This window comes from Poecile atricapillus, chromosome 19, assembly GCF_030490865.1.
Source record: "Poecile atricapillus isolate bPoeAtr1 chromosome 19, bPoeAtr1.hap1, whole genome shotgun sequence".
Taxonomy (NCBI): Eukaryota; Metazoa; Chordata; class Aves; order Passeriformes; family Paridae; genus Poecile; species Poecile atricapillus.
The window spans coordinates 5,146,254-5,160,671 of record NC_081267.1 but is presented as its reverse complement, the minus strand read 5'-3'; the positions used below and the strand labels follow the sequence as shown (position 1 = coordinate 5,160,671).

At 53.6% G+C, this 14,418-nt stretch overlaps 1 pseudogene; it reads left to right on the top strand.

Moving 5' to 3' along the window:
• LOC131586379 (uncharacterized) overlaps window positions 1-14,418 on the top strand; it is a 712,054-nt pseudogene that overhangs the window by 525,133 nt on the left and 172,503 nt on the right.

Genomic DNA, 14,418 nt, shown 5'->3' with positions numbered 1-14,418 from the left:
GGTTTCATAACTCCTGTAGCTTTGGTATTTCCTCTTGGAGGACCTTAGAGGAAAATAATTCCATTTCCCAGAAATGGATCCCAGAAAAGCAGTGCTCAGCCTGTGGGGTCAGGAGGGACACACCACTCACCCCTGTGATGGGAGCCGGGCTTGCGTGCAGTAACCAACCCAGGAGCTGGGAGAGTCCTCCCTGCAGACACACCTGTAACTCAACAGCCACAGAAGCTTCTCTCATCTCTGCTGATCTGCACAGGCAGCACTGAGCTGCGGGAGCAGTGAGGGGATCACGCAGAGCGAGGGCACACACGTGCACAGCTCTGTCCTGGCACCTGCAGCGATGCCGCCCTGGCCGAGCTTTGGGCTCTGAGCTGGCAGCTCTCCCAGGGGGAAAGGCCTTCACCTACCCTCACCATCTTCCAGAGCCTCAGTCCTGGATGTGGGTTGGGAAGCCAGATCACTTTCAGCAAGAGGTTCGGCTGCAAGGAAAGGCAGGACAGATCAGCTCCCGTGGCACTGTAGGTGATCCTCAGGCTCCTTGAGGCTGGCAAAGGAGCCACACAAGGCACAGCCCTGGGGCACAGCCCTTGGCCTGGCCCCTTCCCTCTCTGCTCTTCTCCATGGCTGCACAGCGCACATGGAAGGAGACACTGGCATTGCACACAGGAAGAAGATTGACAGCTAAATGCTCTTTCCTCCCACTGGCAGTGACCTGTGGGATCCCTCAGGGCTCCAGAAGGGAGCAGGGCAAGGTTTCCAGAACCCATCAAGCCTGAGATTATGTTAAGAGATATGGCACATGAGTGAGCTCTTGCCACCTTGTCATTGTGTGTTCTGTCAGTAAAGGGAATAGAAGAACTTGCCTCCAGCATTCTCCAAGATATTCAAAGTATCATTCAGTAGCACTTCCAAATAATTGAGATTGTGTTCCAAATCTAGAAGGGAGCACAGAGCAGAACTGTTTTCACAGTGTCTGAGATCCCCTTCTACCTTAGGGAACGGGGCAGTGCAAGGGAGTCGCGCTAAGGCTGTGGGTGCCAGATGTCAGTGGACATGGCCACAGCTGCAGAGGGGCCTGGGGGTTCTGGGCTGGCTCCTGGTCACTCTCCACCCTCTTTGCAGGCCCTGTGCAGCATCCCTGGGAGAGGTGGCTGGAGCAGCCCAGGCCCCACTGGGGCCCTCTCTCTGCCACAGCTGAAAGAATTGTAAAAGCAATGGGGAAGAGCTACAGCAGGCAGTGCCACAACTGTCCCTCAGGCCCTCCCTCCCTCCTGCCCACGTTCTGCTGGGAGAGCTCTCCCATCCCATAGGGACAGAGCCAGGCTCTTTCAGGATACAGTGGAGCCTTGCCCTCCCCCACTGTCTATTCCCCACCATGGGCACCCCTGTGCAGCTGCTGCCAGGATTTGGGACCTGTCTCCCATGGAGGGACCCCAGCAGGACTGCTCAGTAGCCGAGTGCCCTGAGCCTGCTGGGGATAATTCCACTGGGCTGTGCTGGTCTTGTCCGGGCTGTGCCTGCACTGCCAAGCAGCAGAGATGGGAGCTCAAGCCTCAGCAGGGCTCAGGCCCAGAGGCACAGCAATTACCTCCTGGGACTGTGACTGTGCCTGGCATGGCCTCCCTTCCTGCAGCAGAGGCTGCCCATGAGCCACTGCTTCCTCCGGGAAACGCTGCCTTCAGCACAGCCCTTTGGTCCTTCTCTGAAAAAAAATAAATTGTATACCTGAATCAGATGGAATTTTCCCCACTGGGGAAGTGGCATCTTCAGGAGGCAATGCTTATCAAAGGAAATCATATAAACTTTTGGGATTGGCCAGGGCCCTCCTTTCTCCAAACAAACACCATTTCTGGTCCACCCTGAGACTGGGAAAGTGCAGAAGATCTCAGGATGGGCAGGGCCTGTGCTCCAGTTTGGGCTCCCTGTCAGCTGATGCCAAATGCCTTCCTGCAGAGGCTGGGGAGAAGCTGCAGCCAGGCCAAGCTGGGAAACAGCCCTGCAGGGCATGAAAGCAGCAGTGGGGCAGCGAGGCTGACATGGATCCCTTCCTGCTGTGGTGGGCACTGCATGTCCAGAGGTGCAGAGAAAGTCTCCAGCTGCTGAGTCTCAGGAGAAGGCTGAGCGACATGGACCCACTTTGCGCTCCCTGCAGCATTTCCTTCAGCATTTGCCTCATGGGTTTGGATGGCTCATGGGGTTTCATGACTCCTGTAGCTTTGTTCCTCCCCCTCAGAGGACCATGACAGCAAGTAGATCCATTTCCCAGGAATGGACCCCAGAAAACCAGTCCTCAGTCTGTGGGATCAGCAGGGACACACCACTCACCCCTGTGATGGGAGCTGGGCTTGTGTGCAGTAACCAACCCAGGAGCTGGGAGAGTCCTCCCTGCAGACACACCTGTAACTCAACAGTCACAGAAGCTTCTCTCATCGCTGCCAGCTGGACAAGCTTTTGGGTTCTGAGCTGGCAGCTTTCCCATGGGGAAAGGCCTTGACCTACCCTCACCATCTCCCAAGGGCTGAGTCCTGGACATGGGTTGGGAAGCTGGATCGTCTTCATCAATAGGTTCAGCTGCAAGGAAAGGCAGGACAGAACAGGTCCTGGACAGTGCTCAAGATTCTCTTTCAGGCCAGAGTGACAGTGAGTGCACCTGGCTGATTGCTGCCCTCCAAGGCACTCCCTCATCTCTGCCTTCCACCCAGGAGCAGGGGCAGGGAGACCACGTGCCTGCAGTTGCCCCACACCAGGATAGAAGAAACTTCTTGAATGGCAGTCAGGGGAGAAAGGACACCCTGGAATTGCCATCAGCTCTGAACTGAGCCCCAGGCAGGGCCAGGGCTTGGCAGCGGCAGCTCAGGCTCCCTGGGGCTGGCAAAGGAGCCGTGCAAGGCACAGTCCAGGATCACAGCCCTGGGCCCGGCCCCTTCCCTCTCTGCTCTTCTCTGTGGCTGAACAGAGCACACGGAAGGTGACACTGGCATTGCACATGGGAAGAAGATTGACAGCTAAATGCTCCTTCCTCCCACTGACAGCGATGCTGTGGGATCACTCAGGGCTCCAGAAGGGAGCAGGGCAACTTTTCCAGAATCCGTCAAGCCTGAGATTATGTTAAGAGATATGGCACACGAGGAAGCTCTTGCCACACTAACACCCATTATTCTCTCAGGAAAGGCACATTGAGAACTTGCCTCCAGCATTCTCCAAGTGTTTTAAGCCTTTATCCAAGAGGGCATCCAGATAATGCAAGTTACGATCCCAATCTAGAAGGGAGCACAGATCAGGACCATTACCAGGGTGAGCTGGGATCCCCTTCTGTTTTAGGGAATTGGGAACTGCAAGGGGTTTGGGTAAGGCCGTGGAAGCCAAATGTCAAGGGACATGGCCAAAGCTGCAGAGAGGCCTGGGGAGCTCTGAGCTGGCTCTGATCACTCTCCATCCTCTTTGCAGGCCCTGTGCAACATCTCTGGAGGGGCAGTGGGACCAGCCCCGGGCCCCTGAGGCCTCTGTCCCTCCCACAGAGGAAACCCTCCCTTCAGTCCTGGGGAAAACCATCCCCAACACTTCCCAGGGAGAAGGGAGCACTGTCCCGGGAAAGGGGACCGCGGCCGCTGGCTCACCTGCTCGCCCTGCTCGCCACGGAGCAGCCTGGGCAGCCCTGTCAGGCAGGGCCACTGCCAGGAGGAGCAGGAGGAGGAGGCGCAGAGCAAAGGCCATGGTGCCTTGCCCACTGCCAGTCCTGCAGCTCTTGCTGCCACCACTGTCCTGACACCGCTGTCCCAATGTCAGCACCGCTGCTGCTGCCGCCGCTGCTGCCACAACAGTCGTGGTCAAGGACTGACTGCTCGGTCCTTGTGGTGCTGTGCAACCACGGGGCTCTGGGACCTCTGTGACCTCAGAGCCTGCTGTCACCTCAGCCTGCTGTCACCCCACAGGCTGCTGTGACCTCATGGCCAGGGTGGAATTGTGTGGGGAGTGGGATCTGCCTTCTTCACTAGGGAGCTCATCCTGCCCTGCAGCTCTGTCCAAGGGCTATGACAGGGTCCCAGCCCAGCTGATCTCACAGGCTGGGGGATGAAGGGATGGAGAGCAGCCCTGCTGAGAAGGACTTGTGGCTGCTGCAAGGTGAGAGGCTGGACATGAGCCAGCCATGTGCCTCCAAAGGAGGGTGCCCAGCAGCTTGAAGGAGGTGATTCCACCACCCCTCTGCTCTGGTGCGAACCCACCTGGAGTACTGCATCCACCTCTGGGTGCCCAGCACAGGAAGGACATGGTCCTGTTGGAGCTGGTCCAGAGGAGGGACAAAATGCCCTGAGGGCTGGAGCCCCTCTACTTTGGAGATAGGCTGGGATAGCTGGGGGTGTTCAGCCTGGAAGGGAGAAGGCTCCACAGAGACCTGATTGCTACGTTTCAGTACTTTAAGGGGGCTTGTAAAAAAGACAGGACAGAATTTTTAGTAGGGCCTGTTGTGACAAGACTGAGGGGGAATGTTATCAATCTAAAAGACAATAGCCTCAGACTAGATATAAGAAAGAAACTCACATTTTTTACACTGGGGGTTTTGAAACCCTGGCACAGGTTGCCCAGAGAGGTGGGCATCCATCCCTGCTGACATTCAAGCTCCTGCTCTGAGCAACCTGATCTAAAGGTGTCCCTGCTCTCTGCAGGACACTGGACTAGATGGCCTTTAAATGTCCCTTCCAAGCCAAGCCATTCTGTGCTGCTGTGCACCAGCAGAGCAGTGCTGGAATAATGCTGGGGTGATGATGCTGGCACCTGTGTTTTGGTAGTTGTGCCATTTAGCTGTTGGCCAAGAGAGGATTGATGGGCTGCACAGTGAAGTCTACAAAGAACAGTGTGCTCAAGGAGAAACACGAGAGGAACATGGCTTCCAGTTCAGATAAATGCCAGCATTTTGCTGCCCATTCCTTGTTAAGAAATAAAGGAATGTCCTGAAGATCCCTTCAATGTGGGTGCACTATTGGCTGTATCAGTACTTGTGTTCTGTAAAACAGATGAGTTGTTACAGCTTCTTGCCCCATTTATCACTGGAGAAAACCCAAATACTGCATTGCTCCATGTCTACTTTCTTCCAAGTAAAGGCAGATTTTGTTCATTCTTGAGTGGGACATATTCATCTGTTGACAAGCAAATTCTTCTTGCCATTCACACAATGTTGATTTGCTCTAATTGGATTGTAATTAGGATCTACCTCTCACTGTAATTAAGACTGATGGATTGTGAGGCAAAGTGTTGCATAATTTGCCCTGATCAGAGTTTTTCTCTAATTCAATGACATATGAAGACAGGTGTAGCCTACCATACTTGTGGCATTAGTCTCCCACTCTGTCCTTTCCTCTCACCCAAGGGGAGGATCGAGGTCTGCAGGTCTCATCTGTGCACAGAAAGAGTTAATATCTCACCCAGACCTGCAGATGCTCATGATGGTTTCTGCCGGGCAGTGGCCGAAGCAGTCATGGTGATGGATTTCAGGCAGCGCTGGGGCTGTGCCAAGATCTCAGGGGGCCCAGCCAGAACAGTCGTGGCTGTTCTGCACTCATGGCTGGTCCCAGGCCCCTGCTCCCTTCAATTCCAGCTGCGGGCCGATGGCTTCCCCTCCCTGTGCCCGGCAGCCGCTGGGGCCGCACGGGCCGTGGTGAAGGGGCCTGGCCCAGCCCAGAGCCGCTCCCGGGGCCTGGCGGAGCCCGGCTCGGTGCAGGCCAGGCTGGAGCAGGGCCGGCCTGACCAGCACCCAGTTAACTCTTCACAGCTGGAAACAACAGAGGGCTTTCCTGGGCTTGCCTGTCTTTAAAATGGGGATTTCACAGAGGAGGATACAGCTTCTAAATGGTTTCATAGATTGTCAATTCTCAGAGCCAGCCAGCTGTTGGTTTTGCTAAGCACAGAGGAAGCTCTTAGCAGCCCCCTCCTAGAAAAATCATTTGCATGGGTGGCTTCTTCCCTCCTCACCAAGTATCAACTAATACAAAACCACCACAGACATTCAGGGTGTAATAGGAAGCAATTTTGAAGCAATTGTTTTAAAGCAAAATCAGTTATTAAGCACAGATTGATGTCACTCCCCCAGACCACTGGAGAGGGACAGTGACTCTGCCACCTCCCCCCTGGCCAGCCCATTCCAATTCCCAATCAGCCTTTCTGGGAAGAACTCCTTCCTATTGTCCAGCCTAAACCTGCCCTGGTGCAGCTTAAGGCTGTGTCTCCTTGTCCTGCCCTCCAGCAGATCCCCACTCGCAGCCAGCTTGGTGTCATCTGCAATTTGTGAGTGCTGGACTCGACCCCCTCAGCCAGACCCTCAGTGAAGATATTAACCAGGACTGGGCCCAGCACAGATCCCTGGGGACACCACCAGGGACTGGACACCAGCTGGATGCAGCACCATCCCCACCACTCTCTGGGCCCGGCCTCCAGCCAGTTCTGCAGCCAGCAAAGAGTGCTCCTGTCCAAGCCGTGGGCTGCAGCTTTTCCAGGGAATGCTGTGGCTCTCTGTGTCCAAGGCCTTGCTGAAGTCCAGCTCGACACATCCAGAGCCTTTCCCGCACCCACCAGGCGGCTCAGCTGGTTATAAAAGGAGATCAGGTTGGTCAGGCAGGACCTGCCCCTCCTAAAGCCACGCTGGCTGGGTCTGAGCCCTGGGCCATCCTGGAGGTGCCGTGTGATGGCACTCAAGGGGATCTGTTCCAAAACCTCACCAGGCACCGAGCTCAGGCTGACAGGCCTGCAGTTCCCCAGAGCCTCCTGCCAGCCCTTCTTGGGGATGGGCTCACACTGGCACCTCCAGTCCTCTGGGACCTCCCCAGTGAGCCAGGACTGATGAGGAGAAATGATGGAGAGCAGCTTGGGGAGCTCATCCACCAGCTCCCTCATCCCCCTAGCATGGATCCCATCCGATCCCATCCACCTGTGAGCATCTGAGTGGCTCAGCAGGTCTCTGACTGCTTCCTCCTGGATTACAGGGGGCTCTTCTGCTCCCTGTCCCCATCTACCAGCTCAGGAGAACACTTGTCCTGAGGAAAACCTGTCTTAATATTGAAAAGGTGGTTTTATTTATTTAATGTTTATTAAATATTTAAAATTTTATGTTTATGTTTTATTAAATATTGAGGCAAAGAAGGGGTTAAGTACCTCAGCCTTTTCCTCATCTTTGGTAACCATATCCCCCCCAATAAGGAATGGAGGTTGTCCATAGCCTTCCTTTTGCCATTAATGTATTTCTAAAAACATTTTTATTATCCTTCATAGAGGGATCCAGGTTAAGTTCTAATTGAGCTTTCACCTCTCTACTTTTTATTCTGCATGACCTAATGACATCCTTAAACATTTCCTGAGTTCCCTGCCCCTCTGCCCAAAGGTGATTCATCCTCATATTTTCCTTGAGTTCCTCCAAAAGCTCCCTGCCCACTCAGGCCAATCATTTTCCTCACTAGCTCATTTTTCATCAGAGAAGTTCAGGCTGTTCCTGCTCCTTCAAGATTTCTTTCTTGAAGTGTGTCCATCCTTCCCAGAATGCTTTGATTTAAAAGGCTGTTGCCCTTAAAAAACTCAGTATCTGATTTGGTACTCCCCAAATCTGCATCCTTAATTGGCTGAAGTCTGCCCTTCCTAAGTCCAGTGTAGGAGTTTGGTTGATGCCCCTCCTTCTTTCACAGAATATTTCAAAACTCGATGATTTCATGGTCACTGTACCCCAGGCAGCCTCCAACCACCACATCCCCCAGCAGCCCTTCTCTGTTTGTGAACAGCAGGAGACACAGCTTTCCTGGGCAGTGGCAAGAGAAGGAAACCTCCCCAAAGTGCAGCTTGGCAGGTTCAGCCTGGAGGGGAGGAGAAAGAAAAGTCCCTGCCAGGGTAGAATTTTGGTGCAGGAGGTGTCCCAGCGTGAGACTGGACCATGCCATGGCTGAGTGTGCCAGGAGCCGGCAGTCAGTGGGGCCCAGGGATGCTCCAAGGGACTTGGAGTTTTGCTTCTGACTCCTTGAGCAGCTGCTTCAACCTTCTCTCAGTGCCTGAGGGTCCTGGACTCAGCCCCAAATCCAGCCTGGGGTTCATTAAAATACAGAAAGCCTCGGGGGCTCTTTCTCTTCCTTTTGTTGTCTTCAAGTCCAAGGCTTGTGCAGCTGCTTGGAGTCAGTTTGGAGTTCTGTTAAGGAGGAAGATTTGAAAATCCACCACTTTTTTTTTTCATTTAAATCAAGGCTGTATATTTTTTATTTTCTAGTTGAGAGAAGAGGTGACAGAAGCATTCCCCAAGTGATCTTGATGCTGAATGTCTCCTGAGGAGGTCTGGTCACAGAGAAGAATGAGCCCCTTGTGGGCTGCCTCTGTTTGGACAACCTGCTCCTCACCCCGAGCCTCAGCATGTCTGACATCGCCCACTTGGGACTGACATCCCAAAGCATTGAGAACATTTATCAGTTTTTGTTTATCATTAAAATCTAAATAATTTATTTTAAAAAAATTACTTTTTATAATAATATTATTCTGTATTCTTATAATCTTGTTTTTGAATTTATATAAAAGAATTGATACATTTTCAGGAACAAAAAACATTATTGTTCTCTGGCTCTAAGTACCACAATTGCCTTCATTAATTATCTGACAACTATTTCTCACTCTTTATGCTAATTTGTCCTATTTTTAGTCCTTTGATCATAATTATTTTATAATTATTTTAAATTATTCTCAGACAGGGTAAAAGGGACCACTTTGGGGTCCATGGAGACTTTTCTGGGGAACATTTGGGGCAGTTTGAGGTCTGGGGAGGGAATTTAGAGAGAACTTGGGGGTCTGGAGAACACTTGGGGGAGCTGGGAGGGCACTTGGAGGGGCACTTAAGGATTCTGTGGGACAATTCGGGGTCCGGGGGAGCACTTGGGGGTCCAGGGGGGCACTTGGAGGTCAGGGAGGGGAATCTGGGGGCCCTTCGGGGTCCGGGCGGGCACTTGGGGGGCTGTAACAGGGAATCTATGGGGCGCAGGGGATGATGGGAGTTGTAGGCGCCTGTATAATACGGTTTAATGGAGCCGCGGAGCATCACGGGAGTTGAAGGCGCAGCTCCAATGGATTCCAGTGAGGCGCGGGGCATGACGGGAGATGGAGTCCCGGCTGGAATAGCGCTCTATGGGCGCCGCGGAGCATGATGGGAGCTGTAGTTCCGGAAGTGGCTCGGAAGGCGCGTTTGGCGGTGTGGGGAAGCGCTTGGAGAAAACTTTTGCATCCGAGCCATGGCTGCAGGTCCTGGGGGCGAATGTATACGGCTCGGGAGCACTTGGGGGGAACCTGGGGAGCTGTAACCGGGCTCTTTAGGGCGCGGGGCACGGCAGGAGGTTTGGGCGCGGAACTGTGTTGTGGGATGATGGGAGATGAATTCCCAGGAGTGGCTGGAAGGGGAATCTGTGGGGTCGGGAGCATTCAGGGATCCAGGGATGCTTTGGGGGGTCCCGAACGGTCGCTGAGGGGGCACTCGGGGATCCTGAAGGGTCTGGGGGACACATGGGACCCATGGGGGGCGATACTGGGTTTCTGGATAGCGCAGGGCATATTCCCAGTCCCTCCCAGTTCCTTCCAGCATGATCCCATTTGCTCACAACCACTCCCAGTCAGCCTCAGTGGAGTTGGACTCCCTGCAAGTATGATTGTATTCACCTCCAGCATGATCCCAGTTCATCCCAGTATAAGTCCTGTTGCTTCCAGTTACCCCCAGCATGCACCCAGGAACTCCCAGTTCCTGCCAGTTGCTCCTGGCATGACCCCAGTTGCTCACAGGTGTTCCTAGTCAGCCTCAGCATGATCCTGGTAACTCCCAGTATATCCCATTTGCCCTCAACCTGTTCTCAGTTGCCCCCTGCAGGCTCCTGTTCACTGCCAGTATGATCCCAGTATGATCCCAGTTTCCCTCAGTGTGATCGCAGTCTCTCCTGGCATGGGCCCAGCTGCTCCCAGTATGATCCCAGTATGATGTCACTACACCCCCAGTACAATCTCAGCCACTGCCAGGATGATCCCAGTACAAACCAGTCCCTGCCAGTGCTGCCACTCCTGGGATCCCCCAGCCCTCTCTGTGTTCTCCCCTCCCGCATCTCCCCAGAGGAGCCCCAAGGGCTGGCAGTCCCCAGCCAGGGTCCCCAGCCAGCCCCAGGTTGGATCTGCAGCCCCCAATTTTCCCAGTTTCCCTCTCCTTTTCCCCGGGCCGGGTTCCCCCCGTCCCCAGCGGGTGGGAGCAGCGGAGAGCCCCGCGCTGCCCATCCCGACCTGTCCCGGCTCCATCCCCGCTCCTGCCGTGGGCTGTGAGGGGTTTGGGAACGGGGCACCGAGGGTGTCACTGCTCCTGGGGGAGGAGGAGGAGGGATGGAAGAGGAGGGATGAAGAAGGAGAGAGAGAAGGAATGGAAGTAGGAGAAGAAGCTGGTGTTAGGGAGGAGGAAGAGGAGGAGCCAGAGGAAGAAGAAGAGGAGGGACAAATGAGGATCATGGAAAGGAGGAGGAAACACGAGGTCGAGCACTCCCTGAATTCACAGCCCCTCACCCATGGGATCCCACCCGTGGGATCATCACCCCCCATCCCAGCACTGACCAGGGAGGGGGAGCATGACCCAGATATCCTGGGGGGTACCTGGGTTGGGTTTTTCTGGGGGAATGTTTGGAGAATGAAGAACTCCAAAGCTGAGCAGAAAATGCCCCTTGGGGGGACATTGGGGGGTCCTGGTGGTGGCTGCCGGCAGAGGCAGCCTGGAGGAGCAGAGCCCTGTGTCCCCCAGGACCCCAAAGTGGGGAGCTCAGAGAGGGGGAGCGCCACAATTCACGGGACCCTCAACAGCCTGGAGAGGGGCAGGGGGGACTCCTTGGACCTTCTGCACCCCAAAGCAGAGAATCACGGGACAAGGGACCATAGGAATCCAAAAAGCCCCATCATCCCTAAATGAGGAGATGGAAATGGGGGGAACTTTTTGGATTTCTGGCACTCCCAGCAACCTGGGGTGGGCAGGGACTGAGTAGACAGAGGAGCCCCAGTGCAAGCATGACCCCCAGCAGCTGGGACAGGGGGGAATCCCTGAACCACAAAGAGGAGAGAACAGAGATGGGGAACTCCTGGGAGGCATTTTCAGGGCTGAATTTTGGTGTTTGGGAGGTTTTTATTGGCCCCAGATGCCCGGTAACTTCTAGAGATGAACTTGGTCAGGAGGAACACCCTAACCCAATGTGCTCATGCATTGTATATTTCCGCAAACAAAATATAAAAGGTTTGGGATTTCTCATTCCCAAACCTTGGCCAGATGGAGAAGGAGGCTGCAAGGAAGAGGAAGATGCCCCAGGACACCCAGGCAGGTGAGGAGGAAGTCAGTGCCCCTTTCCCCCTCTCTCCTGCTCCATCTCCCAGCCCAGCATGGCCCCTGGCTGCAGGACAACCCCGCTGCCGACGCCGTCCTGCCGGGGACGCACTGGGGGGATCTCCTTCCCCTTCCCTCTGGCACGGAGGCAAATCCCATCCTCTCCTTGTCCTTCCTCCCCCAGACAAGGAGCTGAGGATGGAGACCAGGGAGGACAAATCCCTGCAGCAGAACCTCGTGGAAGAGGCCGCTTTGAATAGCTCCACAGTGCAGGAATACAACGGGGAGGAGAATCCCCAGAGATCCCGCAGGAGGAGGGGCTCCAAACCCATCCCAGGGTGCTCTGAGGAGGAAAGACCCACCCTGTGCCGGGAAGGTGGCCAGAGATCCAGCCAGGGCTCTGAGCTGGTGGTCCATGAGCAGCTTCAGGATGGGGAGAAGCCCTACAAGTGCTTGGAGTGTGGGAAGAGCTTCAGCCAGAGCAACCGCCTGATCTGCCACCAGATGATCCACACTGGGGAGATGCCCTACGAGTGTCCTGAGTGTGGGAAGAGGTTTCGGAGCAGCTCCCATCTCCTCAAGCACCAGCGGATTCACACGGATGAGAGGCCCTTCCGCTGCCCCGAGTGCTTGAAGGGCTTCAAGCAGAACTCCACCCTCATCACCCACCGGCGCATCCACACTGGGGAGAGGCCTTACGAGTGTCCCCAGTGTGGGAAGAACTTCACCCAGAAATCTCACTTGACCCAACACCAACAAAAGCACCACTAAGGGAAGCCCTGTGAGCGCCCCAAGTGCAGGAAGAGTTTCGTGTGCTACCCCAGCTCCATCCCCCATCAGAGGACCCACGTTGGGCAGAGCCCTGATGACCCACGTTCCCAGTGATCTGTGTTGGGAACACACTGGGCTGGAGGTCATTTTGTTTTGGTTCTATCTCTTGATTCATCTTCATTCCTATAAAAGAGACAAAATTGGGGTAAAAGTCTACAAATTCGTCAAAGGCATCTAAAGCCTCACTTTTTCATAGTGCTTCAAGGGAATCTGGGATTCAAGGAGATAATTGAGAGGATTTGGGGATTGTAGGCGTATCTGTTGTAATTTTGTCCATTTCTTGTCACTCAAAGAGATGAGAGGGTTCAATCTGTCACCTAAGAACCACTCAATGCCACTAAAAAATACTTATTCCCACCCAGATTTCCTGGATTCCACAGCTCCTCAGGGTGTGTTGCCTCAAGTTTTAGCTTTCACATCTTTCACATTCTGCACTGCCTAGGTTTGTAGCTTTGAACTTCCTATTAATTGTTAGTGAGCTCTCTTCACAGAGTAGGTAGACAAAGCAGTTCCTTTTCTAGCTTGATACCAAGGACAGTTGTTAGAAGTTTCAAGCCCAAAAGCATAAACAAGGGTGGACTGAAGAGAGAAAACAAGAAGGATGGGACTTCATCATCTGAAGCTGTAACTGGACAATGAACCCAAATATGCAGATGAACCTAAACTTCTAAAAATGTGGGACTTTGTGATCAGTTGTCCATTTTTATGACCATTTTTGGTCCATCTTGGGTGTAGCCCTGGCCTGGCTCTTGTACTGCCCATGGTGTATTTAAATTCTTCTAATAAACTTTATTCTTAACTCTGTCCAGCCTCTGTTCTAGATGAGCCTTCTGAAGGCATCAGGTGGAATGGGGGTGGAAGGGGATTGGGTGAAGTGGGATGCAAATCAGGAGGGGTGAGATGGGCACTGGGTGGGGCAGGATGGGTGGGATGGAGTTTGGGAGGTGTGAAATGGGGGAAATAGGGCTTGGGAAGGGGGTCTTGATATCCAGCAGGGATGGGATGGGATGGGGTTGGGACTGGGGAGGTGGGGTGGAGTCTGCAATGAGACAGCCAAAGTTTGGAGATGATGAAGGGAGGGGGAGCCCATTACTGAGTGAGTTTTTGTCAGAGGTGCCCCTGCCCAAGGAGGCAAATATTTAGTTTCAAATGAACATTGTTAAAATGAGAGGTGTGGGCAAGGGGGAATTCCATCCCTCTGCCTCAGAGGTTGGGCCCTGAGAGCCCAGGAAGAAACTCCACCCTGGGCCCCTCGTGGGGAGGCAGCCCAGGGATTTCTGATTGGGTTTGGGCCCCTGGGGTTTCTCCCTTGCTGTGTTCCCAGTGGTCCCTGACCTTGAACTCCACCCTGGTTCTCAAACCCCATCTCCCTTCCTCTGTTTGGGGCTGTCTCTGGATCTGAGTATGTTCCTGAGCTGAATAAATGGTTTCCTAAGCAGAATCCCATCCCGTTGGTGTCCCATGCCTGTTCCTGGTAACTGTGGCCTCCCTGGATATGATCCTGCAGCCTGGCCCTGGAACGCAAGACCTCGCAAAATCAAGACCCCCCCTAAAAATCAGAAAATTCCCTAAAATTCGCCAAATCCCCCCAAATTCCTTTAATTTCCATAAAATGCCCTTTTATTCACCCTTCCCTGCCTCCGCAGACAGTGCCTTGGGGACATCTCAAGGAATTTGCAGGGGGTCTCTCCTCTCCGCCACCCCAAAAAACCTGCCGCTTTTGGGAAAAAAATTCCCCCAAATCCCTTGGATTCAAGGGGAGTTTTCCATTTTTGATGCATTTTTTGGGGGTTCCTGACGTGCTATTGGGAACGATGAGAAGCATGACACAGACTCTCTTATGAGTTGAAAAGGAAAGCGAGTTTAATTACCTCAGATCATCTTTTATAGACCAATATGTGAAAGTACAGAAAGGTAAAACTCTTATTTGTTAGTAAACTAACATATCACCATCATCGGTCAGTGGGGTGCACCACCCCTCGACCTTCTCTTGCAAGAAAAAAAGAAACTGACAAACAGCACCTGCAAGGCTGTCTTCTATCTCTGAGGATTGTTTTAATTCCTCCTTTTGATTTCCCAGGACACTTTCTCAGGTGAAACTGAGAAAGATACGCAGCCTGATTTTCCACAGGCGCTGTGCTCCCTGCTTTGCTCACAGCAGGTGTCACTGAGAGGAGAAAATGGAGGCTGTCACTGCTGTGGTGTCATGGAGAGGGGAACAAAGGGGCTGTGACTGCTGTGTTGTC